Genomic DNA, 20,637 nt, shown 5'->3' on the forward strand with positions numbered 1-20,637 from the left:
ATCCTCTCTAAGAGGCCAGCCCTTGCCAATTACCCTGATGTCTCCAATATAGATGAGAGATAACTCTTACATAGCTTTCATTTAAAATTTCAGCTACCTTCTTTTGACTCTGAAAACTAGACTTTTGTGGGGGGCACAATTTTCTCAAGTGTCTAGGGACCAAAACAGATCAAATTATTTCCCAATCAACCTTTCCTATCCCTATCCAGAATTCCTACTTTCTCTCAACTAATAGGTTAGCTATAAAAGCAAGTGTTGATTCTTTTTTTTTTAAAGATTTTATTTATTTATTTGACAGAGAGAGATCATAAGTAGGCAGAGAGGCAGACAGAGAGAGTGAGAGGGAAGCAGGCTCACCACTGAGCAGAGAGCCCGATGTGGGACTCGATCCCAGGACCCTGAGATCATGACCTGAGCCGAAGGCAGCAGCTTAAACCACTGAGCCACCCAGGCTCCCCGCAAGTGTTGATTCTAATATCCATGTGAGTCACTGTACTGCCTAAAGAGGTCAGAAAAATATAAAGAAGTGAGAGAAGACAAGAGGAGATGCTTCTTGGCCATAGCAGAAAGCTGGCACTTTGGAGAGCTGAAGGACCTAATATATAGCACACTGCAGATGAGCAGTGAGTTAAGTCAAAAGCCAGTTATCTAGACAACTTTCACTCTGCATTTTGGGGTCTTCCCACCATTAATGTATCTATAGCTGCCTCCCTCCACCCTGTTTCTAGCTTGAATGATCTCAGGAGAGTCAGCTTGTATTCGAAGAATGGCGTCTATTAGACTAGCCAGGTAGCATCCATGTCCTGACGTGTCATTTCCCAGTGTGTATTCTGAGAACAAGTTTCTCAAGATGCTCAGGTGAAAAATTATCCAAACCTTCTGGAAAACTGTACACTTTGTCCCTTCTTAAGATTCACAATGAATATTTACATTTTCCCGACTGGTTTGACCTTGGGACCTATTTATTAAGTGCTTTTTGTTACTATAACAAACATCTTATATTCTATAGAACATCTTCTGGAAAGAGTTGAGTTTATGCATTTGAAATCTTCTTATTAATATCTATGTTTTAGGTAACTCCACAAAGTGGTGAAGTGGACTTTCTGAATTTATTAGCCCCAACAGTTTAGAATTTATTTCTTCTGCTCTACCTTTCTGAATGAAAGGAGTGCTGTTTTCACCATAGACACAGTGTTCACTGCTGAAATATACCCCTGAAATGTATACTCTGCTGTCTTTCTCAGTGCTGGCACTCTGAAGATCTACCCTACCCTCTTTCCTTAGCCAGCTAACTTCCACTCATCTTTTAAGACCATTCGGTCATCACTTCTTTTGGGTCCTGTAGGATGTCTCACCTTCTCTACTTCCCACCAGCCCTAAACTCTCTCCTCCCCCAGGATGGATCAAGTGTCCCTCATCCACACTTATCTTCAGCATTCAGCAAATAAAGGTAAATAGATACTTCTTTATTACTTGCTTGGTGCTTAGAACTTGAAGGTAATTCAACAAATGCTTGGGAATAAATCTCCAACTAATATATTTTCTCTTGAAGGACAAGTAATATTTTACTCATATTTCTTATTCTAGCACCATGCAAGAAGTTAGTAGCTATCCAATAAATATAACAGTTTCAAAAATACATTTTGTGTATATTCTATACATATCCAGCTGCTCACATCTGCACAAGAGTCAAAATATTAACTTTCTGGATAAATTAATTTATATATTAATACAAAAGGATTGGGATAGGGAAAGGTGAATCTTCTAGTATAATAAGTGAATTTGAGAAAATATGAAATGTTCATCCTCCTGACATTGTTCCACTTTTGCTAATTAGTTTGAAAGAAATTTTTGATATGAAGTAGGAGAGGGGGAAGGAGAACATTTTTCTAGCCACTGTCCTCTGCTTTAGACCTGGATTAGGCTTCTGCTAAAGCTATAATACCAAGAAGGCCAACCTGTGTGCCAAAGGGCCTCTAAACTTAAACACTGTGAGGTTCTATATGCTGTCTAAGCATTTCCAGCACTCTGGATAGCTGCATTTTTTTGTCCACATTTTCCAAGTAGAATTTGTACTATGTCCTGCCTATGCAGAGGCCAACCTAGGGGACTGCAGGCAAATTAATTCACAAAGAGCACTAAAAATTGCTACACAAGGCAATTTGATTGTTTCATCGCTCATGTGAATTTGAAGTGTCCATTTGAGAGACACAATTATAATTAACCTTAAAACAGGACTCTAGAGGCCTCCAGATCTGAGTCGAGGAAAACCATATAGTACTGAGGTTGAGAGAACAATCACACAGCATAAGCTCAGTCACTCACCAGCTGTGTGATTTGCAAGAAGGTCCTCAGCTTCACTAAGCATGTATTTCCCAGTCTGAAAAATGGTCATTTGTGGCTAAAATTGATTGGAATTGTATAGAAGTCTTCAGACACTTATTTCTATAGAACCATCTCCCCTCTCCCATAATTTGAGCAGTAGAGGATGGAGGTGTGCAGATTGTTGCTTTCTCGCCATGGAGCTCAAATTAAGGTATCCAGCAACCCATGAAATTCAAAAGCATTGTATCTAAAAGAACTGCTAAACTTAAGTTTAAAGAACTGACAGGAGCCTATTGGGCCAGCCAGCACTAGCTGCAAGTCAATCATTTACCACCAGCTGGGTGAAACTTCAGACGGTGGACTATTTTTCCCAGGGTACTTCTCCCTTCACCTGTTCTTCCTTTCTTTTGCATGTTTATGGGAGAGGGGAGATGGTTCTATAGAAATAAATGCAATAAAAGTATTTAATAGGGAAGCACTTACTGTCTTATTTTCTGAGTTGCTTTTAAGTGTTGAATTAGTTCTCATTTGCATTTGTCTTAGAGAACGCTAGCCATCACTTTCTTGAGCTGGTTTTATAACAATAGTATTAATATCAACAAACTACAATTTACTATTGTCTAAAGACTTCTATACCATTCTAATTAATTTTAGCCACAAATGACCAGTTCAAAACTAATATTTGGCTTTTAAAGGGTTCATAGTGTCCACAGTATAAATACTCAATTCCCTTTTCTTTAAATTCTTAATGATTGATCTCAAAATAATGCCACAATTTAACTAGGATTACAATGCTATAACAAAATGTTCTTTTGCATAAGACAAAAATTATTCACATTTATAAAGCAGAAAGTAAAATAACTTTCATCATATTTTCATTTTTCATTGACAGTTTTACCCAGTTCCTGCAGAGTAGATTCTTCTTGGAGTCTGAGAACTCACCATGTTCATTTCAGTATCTTCAGCATGAGTCAGGGGCATAAGTCTTCTATTTTTTCTTTTAGTCAACAATCCATGGTGCTCCATGTCCATATTATTCAGCATATATTAGGAGGGTCCAGGTGCTGGATGTGGTGCCATTACCTCAGGGAGGGAACCGAGAAGGGTCTTCATTTATTCCTTCTCTAATATTCTCCTTTATGTAGAAAGGAGTTTTTAGGGCACCTGGGTAGTACACTTGGTTAAGTGTTCAACTCTTGTGATCAGGCTCAGGTCCTGAGAGTCATGAGACTGAGCCCTGTGTCAGGTCCTGCGTTCTTCATAGAGTCTGCTTAAAACTCTCTCTCCCTCTCCCTCTGCCCTCCTTGCTGCTCTGTCTCTCTCTCTCTCTCTTTCTCTCAAATAAGTAGATAAATCTTTACCACAAAAATGTTTCTGACCTATATCATTTTCCTCCTCTCTGAAGAACTTCTCTTAACATTTCTTGCTTGGCAGAACTACTGGCAACAAATTCCCTTAATTTTTATTTGTTTCAGAAAATTTTTATTTCTTGTTTACTTTTGAAGGATAATTTTGCTGGAAATAGGTTTTTAGGTTGGTGGTTTTTTCATGCTTTCTTGCATGGTTTCTGAAGAGAAGTCTGATGTAATTCTTATTCTTGTCCCTCTGTATGTAGGCATTCTTCCTCACCCCCAGCTTCATTCAAGATTTTCTCTTTGTCTTTGATTTTATGAAGTTTGAATAAAATATGCCTAAATATAGATTTTTTAATATTTGCCTACTTAGTGTTCTCCAGGTTTCCTGGATCTATGGATTGGTGTATGTCATTTATTTTGGAAACTTCTCAGCCATTCCTTTAAGTATTTTTTCTGTTCCTTTCCTTCTTCTCTTTTTGGTATTCTCATTACCCATTGTGTTCTACATTTTTTAATCATTCCACAATTCATGAATACTCTGTTCTGTTTCTTTCACTATTTTTTTCTCTTTGCTTTTTAATTTGGGAAATTTCTATTGATGTATCTTTGAGTTCACTGATTCTTTTCCTGGCTATGTCTAGTCCAATTATGAGCCCCTCAAATTTATTTTGCATTTCTGTAACAGTGTTTCTGATTTCTGCTGTTTTCTTTGGATTCTCTTTCAGAGAGTTTATCTCTCCACTTACGTTACTTACTTATATTTGCATGTTGTCCTCTTTTCCCCATGAAGCCCTTATTTTATTAATTATAGCTAATTTAAATTTCCAGTTTGAAAATTCCAAAATTCTGCCATATCTGAGTCTGGTTCTGACAGCTCTATCTGTTTAGGCTGTGTTTTTTTGTTTTATGTTTTGTTGTTGTTGTTGTTTGTTTGTTTTTAGCATGACTTTTAAATTTTTGTTGAAACCTGGACACAATGTTCTCAGGAAAATGATCTATGTGAATAAGCCGTGAGCAGAAGTTTTTATGTTTCCTTGGCTAGGAGTTGAGCTGTGTTTGCTATTTGCTGTAGCTGTTAAGTATTAAAGGCCAAAATTTCATCGGTGTCACTTTTTTTATTTTTAATCCCTCACATTCTTTGTCTTTTCCTTGAAATTTCTTAAAATAGGACTAAGGCTTATAGTCTTCTCTTTGTAATCTTTTGTGCAGGAGCATTATTGAGGTGGTGGTAAGGACTGGGGTGAGGAGAAATGTTTTATAGTCTCATGATTAGGTCTCAATCTTTTAGTGATCCTATGCCACTGGGCTTTGACCTTCCCAAGTGCTTCTGAGCCACTTCCCATCTCTGCTTAGGTGAGACAGGAGGACTAGAGGAAACTGGAGTTCAATAATTCTCTTCCCCCAGTACTGTCAAGTCTCTGGAAAACCCAAAGTGGTTAGGTTCTGGTGAAATAGTTTCCTTTGAGGGTAGGCTTGTGTTAAGAAGTACAAAATGCTCTTGGCATATTTCAGAATGGTTAATTCTCCTTTCCCCAAAGAAAGCTGCCTGATCTTCAGTTAGAGCTCCTGATGGGATTCATAGAGGTAACTCATGGAAGTGTGGGGCCCCTAAGACTCCCAGTCCTAATTTTTAACTCTCCATCATTGTGCATATTGATCTTCCAGGGATTTGTTGATTATAATTTAATTTTTCCTACCTTGGTTGACTCCAGCAGCCAGCTTCTCCAGGGCTTTTGTTCCCAGTAAGCTGTGATTCTCTATATTCACCTGTCACCAATTTGGGAGGCATTGGTCGACCTTGTGACACAACTCTTGGATGAATCTAAGAAAAAGTCATTGGTGTTCTATTCATTCAGCTTCATTCTTCTTGGAAGTGATGACTTCCAAGTTGGAAAACAGAAGTCTCATTCAGTTTTCAAGGTATTTTTTCTCTAAGACAAAGAAGAACACACACATTCTTGTACATGCATACTTTTGGGGTACCTATGCCTTGTTTTCCATTACCAAAAGAGTAGAATAACTGAATACTAAGATATAATAATTTTCTTTAAATTTTAATTCCATTGCAGTTAATACACAGTGTTATATTTGTTTTAGGTGTATAATTAGTGATTTGACAATTCCATATATTATTCGGTACTCACCAAAATAGGTGTACTTTTTTCCGCATCACTTATTTCACCCATCCCAACAGCCAACTACCCTATGGTAACCATCTATTTTTTTCTCTATAGTTGAGTCTGTTTTTTGTTTGTTTGTTTGTTCTTAAAGATTTTGTTTATTTGACAGAGAGCACAAGACGGGGGAGCAGCAGGCAGACGCAGAAGGGAGAGGGAGAAGCAGGCTCCCTGCCAAGCAAGGAGCACAATGTGGGGATCATGATATTTAATCAACTGAGCCACCCAGGTGCCCAAGAGTATTTTTTTTTTGTCCTTTTTTCCCCTTTGTTCATTTATATTGTTTCTTAAATTACCATGTACCAGTGAAATCATATGGTATTTATCTTTTTCTGGCTGACTTATTTTACTTAGCATTATATACTCTAGATCCATCTATATTGTTACAAATGGCAATATTTCATTCTTTTTTATCCCTGAATAATATGCAATTATATGTATAAAGCACGCCTTCTTTGTTCATCCATCTACCAATGCACACTTCCATAATTTTGCTATTGTAAATAATGCTCCAATAAACATAGGGGTGCATAGATCCTTTCAAGTTAGGGTTTTCATATTCTTTGGAATATGAAATACCAGAAGTGGAATTATGGATCAAAGGTAGTTCTATTTTTAATTTTTTAAGGAACCTTCATACTGTCTTCCACAGTGGCTATACCAGTTTACATTCCTCCTAACAGTAGATGAGAGTACTTTTCTCTCCATATCCTTGCCAACACTGTTTCTTATTTTTTGATGTTAGACATTCTGACAGGTGTGAGGTGTAATTGTGATGTTGATTTGCATTTCTCTGATGATGAATGATGTTGAGCATCTCGTCATGTATCTGTTAGCCCTTTGGATGTCGTCTTTGGAGAAATGGCTGTTCCTGTCTTCTGCCCATTTTAAGTTGTATTATTTGGTGTTGAGTTGTATAGTTCTTTGTATATTTTGGATACTAAGCCTTTATCAGCTATGTCATTTGCAAATATCTTTACCTATTCAGTAGGTTATCTTTTAGTTGTATTGTTTCCTTTGCTGTGTAGCAGGTTTTTGTTTTGTTTTCTTTTGTTTTGTTTTATGTAGTCCCAATACTTTATTTTGCTTTTGCTTCCCTTGCCTCAGGAGACATATCTAGAAAAAAAAGTTGCAATGGCCAATATCAGAGAAACTATTGCCTGTGCTCTCTTCTAGGGTTTTTATGGTTTCAGATCTCACAAATAGGTCTTTACTCCATTTTGAGTTTACTTTTGTGTATGGTGTAAGAAAGTGGTCCAGTTTCATTCTTTTGCATGTAGCTGTCCAGTTTTCCAAAAACCATTGTTGAAGAGGCTATCTTTTTCCATTGCATACTGTTGCCTCTTTTGTCATAAATTAATTTACCATATAATTATAGATGTATTTCTAGGCTTTCCATTCTGTTCTATTGATCCTCTCTGTTTTTGTGCCAGTACCATACTATTTTGATGACTACAGCTTTGTAATATAGCTTGAAACTGGAAATGTGTTACCTCCAGCTTTGTTTTATTTATTTATTTTTTTCATGATTGCTTTGATTATTTGGGGTCTGTGGGAATTCCAAACAAATTTTAGGTTTGTTTGTTCTAGTTCTGTGAAAAATGCTGTTGGCATTGTGATAGGAATTGCATTAAATCTCTAGATTGCTTTGGGTGGTATGGACATGTTAGTAATATTTGTTCTTCCAATCCATAAGCATGGAATGACTTCCATTTGTTTCTGTTTTCTTTAATTTCTTTTAACAGTGTTTTATAGTTCTCAGTACAGGTCTTTGAACTCCTTGGTTAAGTTTATTCCTAGGTATTTTATTAATTTGGGGCAATTGTAAATAGGATCGTTTTCTTAATTTCTCTTTTGATTCATGACCAGTGTATAGAAATGCAGTGGATATCTGTATATTGATTTTTTTTTATCCTGCGACTTTACTGAATTCATTTATCTGTTCTAATGTTTTTTTGTGACATCTTTAGGGTTTTCTGTATATAGTATCATGTCCTCTGTTAAATGGTGGAAGTTCTATTTCTTCTTCACCAATTATACACCTCTTATTTCTTTTTGTTGTCTGATTGCTTGGGTATAACTTCCAGTATTAGGTTGAAGGAGTGGTGAGAATACACATACTTCTGTTGTTCCTGACCTTAGAGGGAAATCTTTCTGTTTTTCACCATTGACTCCGAGGTAAGTGATGTGTTTTTCATTTATAGACTTTTTTGAGATATGTTTTCTCTAAACCTACAAGCTTTCTATCATGATTGGATGTATTTTTTCAAATGTTTTTTTCTGCATCTATTAAATTGATCATATGATTTGTGTTCTTTCTCTTATTGATGTGATGTATCATGTTGTTTGATTTGCAAGTATTGAAATATTTGGTAGAATTCACTTATGAATCTCTCTGGTTCTGAACTTTTGTTTATTGGGAGTTTTTAATTACTTATTCTTTCATTGCTGGAAATTGATCTATTCCAATTTTCTATCTCTTCCAGATTCAGTTTAGGGAGGTTGTATGTTTCTAGAAATTTACCCACTTCTTCTAGGTTGTCCAATGTCTAGGCATGTAATTTTCTCTCATAATATTCTCTTATAATCCTTTGTATTTCTGTGGTGTTGGTTGTTATTTCTTCTCTTTCACTTTGATTTTCTCTCTCTCTCTTTCTCATCTCTCTGTATCTCTATCTGTCTCTCTTTCTTTCTTTCTTTTTTTTTTTGTGATGAATCTGACTAAAGTTTTATCAATTTTGTTGAACTTTTCAAAGAACCAGCTCCTGGTTTCATTGATCTGTGCTATTGTTTTGTTTGTTTGTTTGTTTGTTTTCAGTTTCTATTTTGTTTATTTCTGGTCTAATCTTGACAGTTTCCTTTCTTCTACTTGTTTTCAATTTTGTTCTCCTTTTTCTAGATTGTAAGATTAGGTTGTTTATTTGAGATTTTTCTTGCTTCTTGAGGTATGCCTGTATTGCTATAAACTTCCCTCTTAGAACATCTTGTGCTGCATCCTAAAGATTTTGGACCATTGTGTTTTCATTTTCTTTGTCTCCATGAAATTTTTTATTTCCTCTTTGATTTCTTGGTTGATTCATTCATTGTTTCATAGCTTGTTGCTTAACCTTGATACGTCTGTGCTCTTTCTAGATTTTTTTCTTGTGGTTGATTTCTAGTTTCATAGCATTATGGTCAGAAAATATGCATGGTATGACTGATATTTTTGAATTTGTTGAGACTTATTTTGTGGGCTAATATATGATATATTCTGGTGAATATTCTATGTGCACTTGAAAAGAATGTGTATTCTGCTGTTTTAGCATGAAATGTTCTGAGCGTATCTGTTAAATCCACTGGTCCAATGTGTGATTCAGTTCCCTGTTTCCATGTTGAATTTCTGTTTGGATGATCTCTCCAAAGATGTAAGTGGGGTGTTAAATCCCTCTACTATAATCGATTTATTACCGATTACTACCTTTATGTTTGTTATTAACCATATTATGCATTTGTTTATTCTTGTGTTGAGGGCATAAATATTTACATTTGCTATACCTTCTTGTTGGGTTTTCCTCTATATTATCAAGTAGTGCCCTATTTTATTTCTTATTATCATCTTTGTTTTAAAGTCTGCTTCATTCGCTATAAGATTCTCTACTGTGGCTTTCTTTTCACACTTATTTGCATGATGAATATTTGTCCATCCTTTCAGTTTGTGTGTATCTTTAGGTATATGAAATGAGTCTCTTGTAGGCAGCGTGTAGGTGTTTTTTTATTTGTTTTCCATTCCATCACCCTACGTCTTTTGATTGATGCATTTAGTTTATTTACATTAATAATAATTATTCGCAGGTATGTACTTACTGCCATTTTGTTGCTCATTTTATGGTTGTTTTTATAGAACTTCTTTGTTCCTTTCTTCCTTGTTCTCTTCTCTCATAATAATTTGCCTCTCTTTAGTGATTTACTTGGATTATCTCTCCTTACTTTTTGTATATCTATTATAGTTCTTTGATTTTGCCTTACCAAGAGGTTTGTATATAACATCTGCATATAGCAGTCTATATTAAGTTGATGTTTGCTTAAGTCTGAACCCATTTTTGCCTCATCTCCCTGTCGTGTTTTAGGTATTTAATGCCGTACTTTACATCCTTTTCTTTTGTGACTCCTTTGATTAATTTTTACAAATATGCTTACTTTTCCTGCTTTTGTGCTTCCTGCTTTTCTTAACTTACGACCTTTCCTTCCCACTAGAAGAGTCACCTTCAACATTTCTTGTTGGATTGTTTTAGTGTCATGAACTCATTCAATTTTTATCTGGGAAATTATTTCTCCTTCTATTCTGAATGATAGCTTTGCTCGATACACTATTTTAAGTTGCAAGGTGTTTTTTTGTTTTTTGGGGGGTTTTTTCCCCCAGCATTTTGAATATATCATGCCACTCATTTCTGGCTTGCAAATTTTCTGCTGAAAAATCAGGCTTACAGGGGCACCTGTCGTCAGTCATTAAGCATCTGCCTTCAGCAGATCTCAGGGTCCTGGGATGGAATCCTGCATTGGGTTCCCTGCTCAGCAGGAGCACACTTCTCTCTCTCCTCCCCACTCCTGCTCCCTCTCACTATCTGTATCTCTCTCAAATAAATAAATAAACTCTTTACAAAAAATCAGGCTGACAACCTAACAGGGTTTCCATTGTATGGGACTGGTTTCTCTTGCTGCTTTAAAAAATTCTCTCTTTACTACTACCTTTTAGCAGTTTTAATTACTGTGTGTCTTGGTGTGGACCTCTTTTGGTTGACTTTATTGAGCCATCTCTGTGCCTTCTCAGTCTGGATTTTTTTTCCTTCCCCATATTCAGGAAGTTTTCAGCTATTATTTCCTCAAATAAATTTTCTGCCCCCTTTTCTCTCTCTTCTCCTTCTGGGATCTCTATAATGTCAATGACATTATGTTTCCTGGTGTCACTGGATTCCCTAAGTCTATTCTCATTTTTGTCCATTTTCTTTTTTTTTTTTCACCTGCTCAGCTTGCTTATTTTCCTGTACTCTGTCCTGAGACCATTAATTCATTCTTCTGCTTCCTCTAGTCTGATAGTTATCCTATCTAGTGTACTTTGAACTCCATTTATTGTGCTCTTCATCTCTGATTGGTTCTTCTTTATCTGTTTGGTGAGGGTCTTGCTGATGTCCTCCACTCTTTTCTCAAACCCAGTATCTTCATGATCATTACTTTAAATTCTCTATCAGATATATTACTCATCCCTATTTCATTTAGCTCTCTTGCTGTGATTTTGTCCTCTTTGATATTTTTTCTCTCTCCTCATTTTGTCTAACTCTCTATGTATGTTTCTAGGTATTAAGAAAGTTAGCTATGTCCCCTTCTCTTTAAAATAGTGTCCTTATGAAGAAGAGTTCCTATGGTGCCCTGCAGTGTCCTGTCCCTTGTTCACCAGAACCTGATACTTCAGGCGTGTTTCCTATGTGTGTTGTATGTACCCTGATGTTATGGCTGAGTCAATTTTCCTTTAGTCCAGTTGTCTGTAATGGCTCTCTTTGCTTATTGTGGGCATGTTTCAGTCCCTGTGGTGTTAGTAGGCTAGTCTGGGGCCACCTTGGGCTGAAGTTGAGTCACCCCAGTTGTTTGTCAGAGATATAATAGCACAAAATTGCAGGGTATTTTCCCCTGAGAAGCTTTCATTAGTGGGTGGGGCTACATTCAGACCAGCTGTTTGCTACCAGCCCACTTCTGGGTTGGGTGGTCTTACTGTTGTGTGTAGTTATCTTTCACTCTTCCTTGGAAGGACTCAGTATGGAGGGGTGCTGGCTCTTGTCAAGGCTGCTTGCACATTGCCAGTTTTGTGATACTGCTTTGGTTGGTCTCTGGCCAAGACGTATTGGAGGAGACAGATCTGCAGTGTGCACGGAAGCAGGATGCATGCTTATTTGCAAGGTCTTCACACGTGTCTTCTAGGGGAGGGTATCTGCAGTGCTGGGACAGAGGCCCACCTGGATGAAGGGAGTGGGGCACACTGTTAATCAAGTTAGGTAGTGAGGTGGCTGTGTGTTTATGCTGGGAGACATGGGGATGGAAATGGTGCCTGCCATTTCCTTTGTTCCTGCAGGATTCTGCCAGTGACCTAATCCCTCTCGGACATGCTCTGAGATGAGTAAACAACTCTCTCACCCCATATGCTTCACACGTTTTTCAAGCTGCTACTTCTATGCTGTATCTTGTGGAACTATTTGTTGTGTTGTCTCTTTAAGGGTAGGGATTCTTTGCTATGGACCTCCCATCTTTCCCAGAGCCAAGCCCACTGATTTTTTTAAATCCCAGGTTAAAGTCCCACTGATTATAAGTACTTATAAAATTTGACCCCTCTGGTTTTCTAAGCCAAATATTATGGTGATTCGTCTTGCCCTTTCAGGTTCCCCAGTGTGAGGGCCTGTTTCTCTCTCCTCTCTTTACCTGTGACATCCCTTCCAGCTGTGGATAATCCCAAGGGACTGTTTAGGAACCATGTCTCTGCCCTTCCTATGCTCTTCCATTTGGCCTCTCTTCTACACTTAGTTTAGTGGGGTTTGTTTTGCCAGTCTTGGAGTCATTTTCTGGGCTATTTACATTGACGCAAGTGTTATTTAGTATTATCTATGGGTTTAGGTGTGCTTAGGGCCCTCCTATTCTTGTCATCTTCCCAGCTGTTCCAGGGTATGCTAATTTTTAGATCTAGAATACACCACCAAACTCAGTGTGCTTCCTCCTGCAGCAAATGAGTTGTTGCTCCGCATCCATGTGAACATTGAGGGTTGTCAGTCTTTTCAATTTTAGCTAGTGTTGTATGTGTGGTGGTGCCTCATTATTGTGATTTTCATTTGCTCTGATATATTTATTAATGAAAGTAAATATCACTCACATACTTTCTTTTGCAAATTACCATTTCAGATCTTCTATTCATTTTCCTCTTGGATCATTTGACTTTTTCTTATTAAGTTTTAGGAGGTTTTTACATATTCTGAATGTGAGACCTTTGTCAGTTATATGTGTTGCATATATTTACTCACACTGTTACTTGCCTCTTCACTCTCACCATGGTGTCTTTGATTAAAAAATCCTTGATTTGAATGTAGTCTAGTCTATCAGTCTCCTCATTTATAGCTATTGCTTTTTAAAATCTGTTCAAGAAGACATTTCTAGGGTGCCTGGGTGGTTAAATTGTTTAAGTACCCAACTCTTGAATTCAGTTTAGGTCATGGTCTCAGGGTTGTGAGATCAAGCCCTGCATTGGACTCTGCACTCAGCACTCAGACTTTAGATCTGCTTGAGATTCTCACTCTCACTCTGCCCCTCCTCACCTCATGCCTCTCTCTCTCTCTCTCAAAATAATAACATCTTTTTTTTTTTTTTTTTTTTAAAGCATCCAGCTCTGGGTTTTGGCTCAGGTCATGATCTCAGGGTCATAGGATTGAGCCCTGTGTGGGTTCCACATGATTAAGAGGGAGTCTGCTTCTCTCCCTCTGCCCTTCCCTTTTTTCAAATAAGTAGATAAATCTTAAAAAAAAGGTAAGAAATCATTTCCTACCTCTCCTACCTCAAGGTTATAAAAATAATTTATCTTATAAAACATTTATTTTTTACAATTCCAAGCTAATTCTTTCAGGAATAGATTTTTGTAGGTGGTATAAGACAGATATCAAGATTTACCTTTTACATATGGTTGTATAATTGACCTAGCACCAACACTAATTTTTATCACTAATCTTTAGTACTTCCTTTGTATAGATGATGTGTCCTTTTATGCGTGGGTCTGTTTTTGGACACTTCTTTTCTATTGGTTTATTTTCTATTCTTGTTTCACTCTTACTGTCTTCTTATAGCTTTATATTAAGTTTTGGTATCTGTATAATACTTTCTCTTATTTAATTCTTCTCTAAGAATGCCATTTCTTGGCCTTTTGCATATCATACAATTTTTTTTTAATTTATTTATTTTTTCCACGTAACAGTATTCATTGTTTTTTCACAACACCCAGTGCTCCATGCAAAACGTGCCCTCCCCATTACCCACCACCTGTTCCCCCAACCTCCCACCCCTGACCCTTCAAAACCCTCAGGTTGTTTTTCAGAGTCCATAGTCTCTTATGGTTCGCCTCCCCTTCCAATTTTTTTTTAATAAATATATAATGTATTTTTATCCCCAGGGGTACAGGTCTGTGAATCGCCAGGTTTACACACTTCACAGCACTCACAATAGCACATACCCTCCCCAATGTCCATAACCCCCTACCCCTCTCCCAACCCCACCTCCCCCCAGCAACCCCCAGTTTGTTTTGTGAGATTAAGAGTCATTTATGGTTTGTCTCCCTCCCAATATCATACAAATTTTATAGCCAGATTATCAACTTCCATTTTGAAAACCTTGCCCGGATTTTGATTTATTTAGTGTTAATTTTTGACTGGATTTTATTATATTTTAACTATAATTATAATGTAACAAAGATTAACATAGATGGTGGGAGTAGGATTGCTAAATATCAGAAAAAGGCAGCAGTATTTTATGTAATGTTTTAAATAGTAGCATATCCTGCCAGAAAAAAGACCTTTCAGTAAAGTTTATAGCTGGTAATTGTAAAAGATTTGTAAGAACATGCATCCAATCAAGATTGTGGATCAGTCTGGCATGTTATGGGAATCTCTCAATCCTGACAAGGATAGATGGAGCTCTTGATTGTGCAGAAATAAACTATGGAAAGGTTCTTAAAATTTGCAAGGATCCATACATATATTCTCAATGAGTCTAGAAGTCTCAAAAAGGGTTTTAAATGTTTTGTTTCGGTCATTATCTCAAAAAATTGAGATCGGCATATTCTGGGGCTTCTAGATAACCAAGTCGTTTGATTTCTATGCACAAAATTACAATAGGGAAACCCAGAGAATGAAATGTAAATTTCTTGATGAATTCATTTCAAGAGTCACAGAAACCTGTAAGCTTCAACTCACCTGGTTGACTTGAAATGACTACTGTATGAGGGCTGTAAGTTGTCTGAGGGCTTACGTTTCTGTGTCAATAAGCTATAGAATCACATAATATTTTAATAATAATTGACATTATTTTTAAATATGAGGATAGATTATTATAATAAAAGCGAATATGACTTTAGAAAAATCTATCCTAGTTTTATAAATTTACTAGTATGACAAGATTTCCATTTTATTTCATAATATTATGTTATCCTGAAACCGAATCCAAAAATCATCCTACCAAAACAGGCATAAAGCTGCCCAGACACTTAAGTATTCCTGTGAGTCAGTCAGTGTGCAAGACTGAAGTGTCTAGCAGGCAGTCGAACTTGTGTGGCTTCTAGGTGAATCTAACTGCTGCTTCATTTTCCAGGAGTACAGGGGATCAGAAGCGTCCTTCTCCCAGTGAAACTACTCGTGGCCCAATATCTCAGGGTGCTCACATTTGCTCTTTGGGATTGCAATACCATCTAAATTGGGAACATTTAAGGTGGAAGTTGAGGGCAAGGGTATATCTACTAATTACATAGAGTAATAGTTGGTGGTCCAAGCATGGGGAGAGACTTTGATTGAGGAAGCAGAGTGTACAAACTATATAAGAATACGAAGTGGAGTTGGGAGACAGCTCAAAGGTGTAAATCTGTGCTCCACTTTAAGTGAAGTGATATTAAATATGAGCACGGTATGAGATTTGACTTTAGGGCTTAATATTCCTTTTGTTTGGGGAATGGTGCAGTCCATATCTGTTGACCCTGACCTGAGTTTCAAAGTTCTGAGTAACAGTGTCTTCCCCCAGGAATCCAGACATTTTCAATTCCAGGGAAGGAGTGGTAAATATGGAGTAATATTAGACTGATTCTCCAGAAATCTCCTGCTTGATATTCCACTGCTGGCAACATGTCTTTTCTGGTACTGAGATTAACAGCAGGAAGGAGCACTCCATGCATGAGCCTATCCTTCTGGGGTTTTAAAGATTTTTTTTTTTTTAATTTGACAGATATAGATCACAAGTAGGCAGAGAGGCAGGCAGAGAGAGAAAGAGAGGAGGAAGCAGGCTCTCCACTGAGCAGAGAGCCCGATGTGGGTCTTGATCCCAGGACCCTGGGATCATGACCTGAGCTGAAGGCAGAGGCTTTAACCCACTGAGCCACCCAGGTGCCCCCTTCTGGGGTTTTAATGGGTTTCAGGAAACTTTGAATCTGCTGGAAATCAGAGGTGGAATTAAAAGACAGATTCTTTACCATTGGCCTGGTGCTGAATGACTTGGATGGACACTTGCTGAGGCAATAAGGAGTCTTTAGTGATGCAAACTGGCAACTGCTCAGGACTATGGGGTCTGAGATTTTTATAATCACACATCACTGAGTTTTTGAAAGCTGAAAATCAAGCCAATAATTAAGATGTTGACTACTAATATTTGTTGAGAGATTTTTGGTTTCGTTTTACTTTCTTTTTAATAAGGGGAAATGATAGTAGGGGGAGAAGGAAAAGGAAGATACCCTAATGAGCATCAGAGCCATTAATTATTGAAAATATCCTATGGGATTATTCTGACTCACAATTTTGGTTAAAATTGGAGTCAAATCATCATTTTTAAAGTTCAGATTCCTATTTTGGTTGCTTAAGGTTATTCATTTATACTTTAATTAGAAAACTGTGGTAGAGTACTCTCTATGACTTAGTTTAAAGCCCTCATTCCATCATTTGCCCTACTCTTCATTCTAAGAAAAGGGAAAATAGGTCTACTGAATATATATTACTTATGATCCATGAGAGCAGGAACTATATCTTCCTTATTTACTGCTGATTTCAAAGCTTAGTACAGTGTCCAACACAAACTTAGTTCTCAATAAATATCAATTAAATGAATTTCTACCTTCCATATTACCTTGCTTCCAACTTCTAAACCAAATACTAAGAGCTTCACATAACGGCAGCTCTGGTAAGATTCACACCAGTTTTCCTTGTGGTGTGACATTTATTTTTAGGCACCAACTCATTTATTTAGATTAAAGTTAATGAAAACAAATGAAATGACAAATGAAAATAACGTGCTGTGGTCCAGCAGTCTGGGAACTGTCGCCGGCTCCGCGCAGGGGTTGGTGGTGGGGGGCGGGCCGAGCATCCCCGGGGAGTGGAGGAGCGCTCTTTTTTCTCTCTCCTCTTTCCCCCCACTCCGCACCCCCGGGCACCCTCAAATCAGGCCGCGCTGCTTCCCTTTCCCTCTTGTCTCGTCCCCCGGCAAACTTTCGGTCCCTCCCCCGCCGGTCACCCGTTCTTCGTCGTAGCTCCAGCCGGCCTTGCCGCCCGGAGGGCTCCTCCGGACCTCCGTGCCTGCAACTCCGACCATTACAAGATCCAGAAACATGTCGATGACACTTCTGTCTGCCTTCTACGATATCGACTTCCTGTGCAAGACGGAGAAATCCCTGGCCAATCTCAATCTGAACATGCTGGACAAGAAGCCGGTGGGGACCCCCGTGGCCGCTGCCCCTAGCTCGGGCTTCACGACCTGCTTTCTCCGCCCAGCAGCTGCTCGCCCAAGTTCCTGGGCGGGGCTAACCGCAGCAACTATGGCAGCTGGGCGGCGGGCGGCCCCGCCTCCTACAGGACCTTCAAGGAGTTGTCAGGGGGCGGAGGCACGGCCCTGCTTAACAAGGAGAACAAATTTCAGTACCGCTCCTTCAGCAAGGGCAAGCACAGCCAGCACCTCTTGCACCAGCACCTCTTGCACTAGCAGCAGCAGCAGCAGCAGCAGCAGCACCAGCACCAGCACCAGCACCAGCAGCAGCACCAGCGCAGCAGCACCAGCAGCAGCAGCAGCACAGGGGTGGCGGCTCCCAGATTAACTCGATGCTCCACAAGACTGAGCTGTGCCGGCCCTTCCAGGAGAGCTGCACGTGCAACTACAGCGAGAAGTGCCAGTTCGCGCACTGCTTCCAGGAGCTACCCAGCCTGACCCGGCACTGCAAGTACAAGACCGAGTTGTGCCACACCTTCTACACCATCAGCTTCTGCCTCTACTGGCCGCGCTGCCACTTCATCCACAACGCAGACGAGCGGCGGCCAGCGCCGTCTGGGGGCGCCTCTGGGGACCTGCGCGCCTTAAGCGTGCGGGACGCGCTGCACCTCGGCTTCCCCCGGAAGCCGCTGCCCAAGCTGCATCACAGCCTCAGCTTCTCAGGCTTTCCGTCGGGCCACTACCAGTCCCCGGGGGGCCTCGAGTCGCCGCTGCTGCTCAACAGCCCACGTCGCGCACCGCCGCCGCCACCCTCTTGCTCCTCAGCCTCCTCCTGCTCCTCTGCCGCTTCGTCCTGCTCCTCTTCCGCTCTGTCCTGCTCATGCGCCTCCGCAGCCTCCACGCCCTCAGGCGCTCGGACTTGCTGTGCCTCGGCGGCGGCTGCGGCCCTCGGCGGCATTGCTGTACCGCACAGGGGGCGCGGAGGACCTGCTGGCACCCGGCGCTCGGTGCGCAGCCTGCCGGTCCGCCTCGTGCGCTAACAACGCCTTTGCGTTTGGCCCGGAACTGAGCAGCTTCATCACGCCGCTTGGCATCCAGACCCACAACTTCGCCTCCGTGGCCGCTGCCTATTATCGCAGCCAGCCAGCAGCAGCAGCAGCAGGGCCTGGTACCCCCGTGCAGCCCCCGGCGCCGCCCAGCGCGCCCCTCCCTGCCAGTGCCACCGCGCCGCCCTCGCCGCCCTTCAACTTCCAGCTGCCGCGCCGCCTGTCTGATTTGCCCGTCTTCGACGCGTCCCCTAGCACCCCGGACTCGCTGTCGGACCCTGACAGATACTTGAGCGGCTCACTCAGCTCGGGCAGTCTCAGCGGCTCCGAGTCCCCCAGCCTCGACCCTGGCCGCCGCCTGCCCATCTCTGACGATTGAGGCAAGAGGGCTCCAGCGAGGAGGAGGAGGAAGGGGGAAGGCTGTTCTGTCGGTTGTTGGAGGGCGCCCCTGCCACCTGGAGTCCTTGTTACGGGCAGGGAGGGACGCTGGAGTGGGGGGTGACAGGCCATGAGCAGAGTCTGCGGGCCCCACCGAGCACTTGGACTCGAACTTGTGTGCCGGGAGGGGCCCCACCCCTCCCCTTTCGGTTTTCTCTCTTTTTTTTTATTTATTATTTTTATTATTATTATGAAGTTTCATTCTTGTTGAGCAAAAAAAAAAAAGGCAATGAACTTTTGTATTGATGAACAAAATACTCACAACAGGGTAGGTGTGATGCGAACAGAACAAGATACCAAACACTTAAAACTTTTTTAGGTCTCCTAAGAGTTTGGGACTTTGGGGGGAAAAAAAATCAACCCAGCACCAGCAGCTACCAACCACCATTCCGTATCTTCACTTGAAAAGCATTAGTTACAGTCCAGATGTGGGAACTCTTATGTGAGAGAAGTTCTTAATTGTCGTTTGTCTTCAGACCAGTGTAAACAAACAGCCAGCCACCACCTTGCTAAACCTCTAAGCTTCTGGAATCCAATATTCTATCAGGAATATGCCTTGATTGTAGTCCTCCGCTCCACAGGTTTTTGTTTGACACAAAATTCTTTATGTCTGGAAAAAAAAACAAAAACAAACGTGCATTCCAAAGTTTCCTACTGGTTACTGTTTTTTTGCCATCACTTAGTGGATGTTTAATTTTAGAACCATTTTCTCTGCTCTTTCTGGAAGCCTTGGGCAGAGCTTAGTTCCTAATCATTTGGGGGAATAACTGCTGAATTTTTAGCTGTTTTGAGTTGATTCACACCACTGCACCCCAACTCAATATGAAAAAAACTATTTAACCTATTTATTATTTTGTGAAAAGTATACACTGAAATTTTTGTTCATACTGTATTTATCAAGTATGATGAAAAGCAATAGATATATATTCTTTTATTATGTTAAATTATGATTGCCATTATTAATCGCCAAAATGTGGAGTGTATGTTCTTTTCACAGTAATATATGCCTTTTGTAACTTCACTTGGTTATTTTATTGTAAATGAGTAAAAAAATCTTAATTTAAGAGATTGTATGTAATATTTATTTCATTAATTTCTTTCCTTGTTTTGAAAGATTGCATGATTTCTTTACAGAAATCTATCCTGATGCTGTGGAAGTAGTTTGAGGAATATCTTATGAGTTTTCTTAGAATGTATAATGGGTGTAGCCCATCCAACTTTAAAGAAAAAAAAGTTGACCACATACTTTGCAAGCAGGCTTAAATGTGGCATGCTTTTTGTCATTCCAGCTTTTTAAATTAGCAAGAAGCAAAATTTTGTTTTTTGTTTATCCCACCAATTCTACTGTGACATACTCTGCGTTTAAAGACATGTAGCAATAATGAGGTGGGGGGTTAGTCTCACAGTGCCTTTGGAAAGGGCCAGAACTTGCCTTAAATCTTCCTCAACCAAAAAAGTATTTTTCTCTCAGTGCTTGAGAGAATTTGAATGTAGGATGGGTTCAACTGCACAAAAGGAGAAGATATTTACCACTTTCTTATATAGATCTAAAGAGGCCACCTCTTAGTACTAAGAATGGTGTAGTACATGAATATGCCTTGTTTTAATTACATAAAATTCCAAAACTTGTATATTTTTTTTTCCCGTGTGTAGAAAGGCAGGAATGCTTTCCTGGACAGTGGATGAATGAGCAGTAGCTTTAGTTTGTACGTAGGTACGGTTGGAGCAGTATGTATGTATGTACTCAGGACTACTTTGACAGAAGTAGGTTTTTGAATGTAACAAGATACGTCAACTTGAGTTGTAATATATTTTGGGGAATCAGTTCACTACAAATTGTGA

At 39.7% G+C, this 20,637-nt stretch overlaps 2 pseudogenes; one reads left to right on the forward strand and one right to left on the reverse strand.

Moving 5' to 3' along the window:
* LOC123945798 overlaps positions 1-5,469 on the reverse strand; it is a 104,795-nt pseudogene extending 99,326 nt beyond the window's left edge.
* An 11,610-nt stretch (positions 5,470-17,079) lies between these two features.
* Positions 17,080-18,736, forward strand: LOC123945858 (annotated as a pseudogene).
* The last annotated feature ends 1,901 nt before the right edge of the window (positions 18,737-20,637 follow it).

The sequence above is a fragment of the Meles meles genome, chromosome 1 (assembly GCF_922984935.1).
Source record: "Meles meles chromosome 1, mMelMel3.1 paternal haplotype, whole genome shotgun sequence".
NCBI classification, from domain to species: domain Eukaryota; kingdom Metazoa; phylum Chordata; class Mammalia; order Carnivora; family Mustelidae; genus Meles; species Meles meles.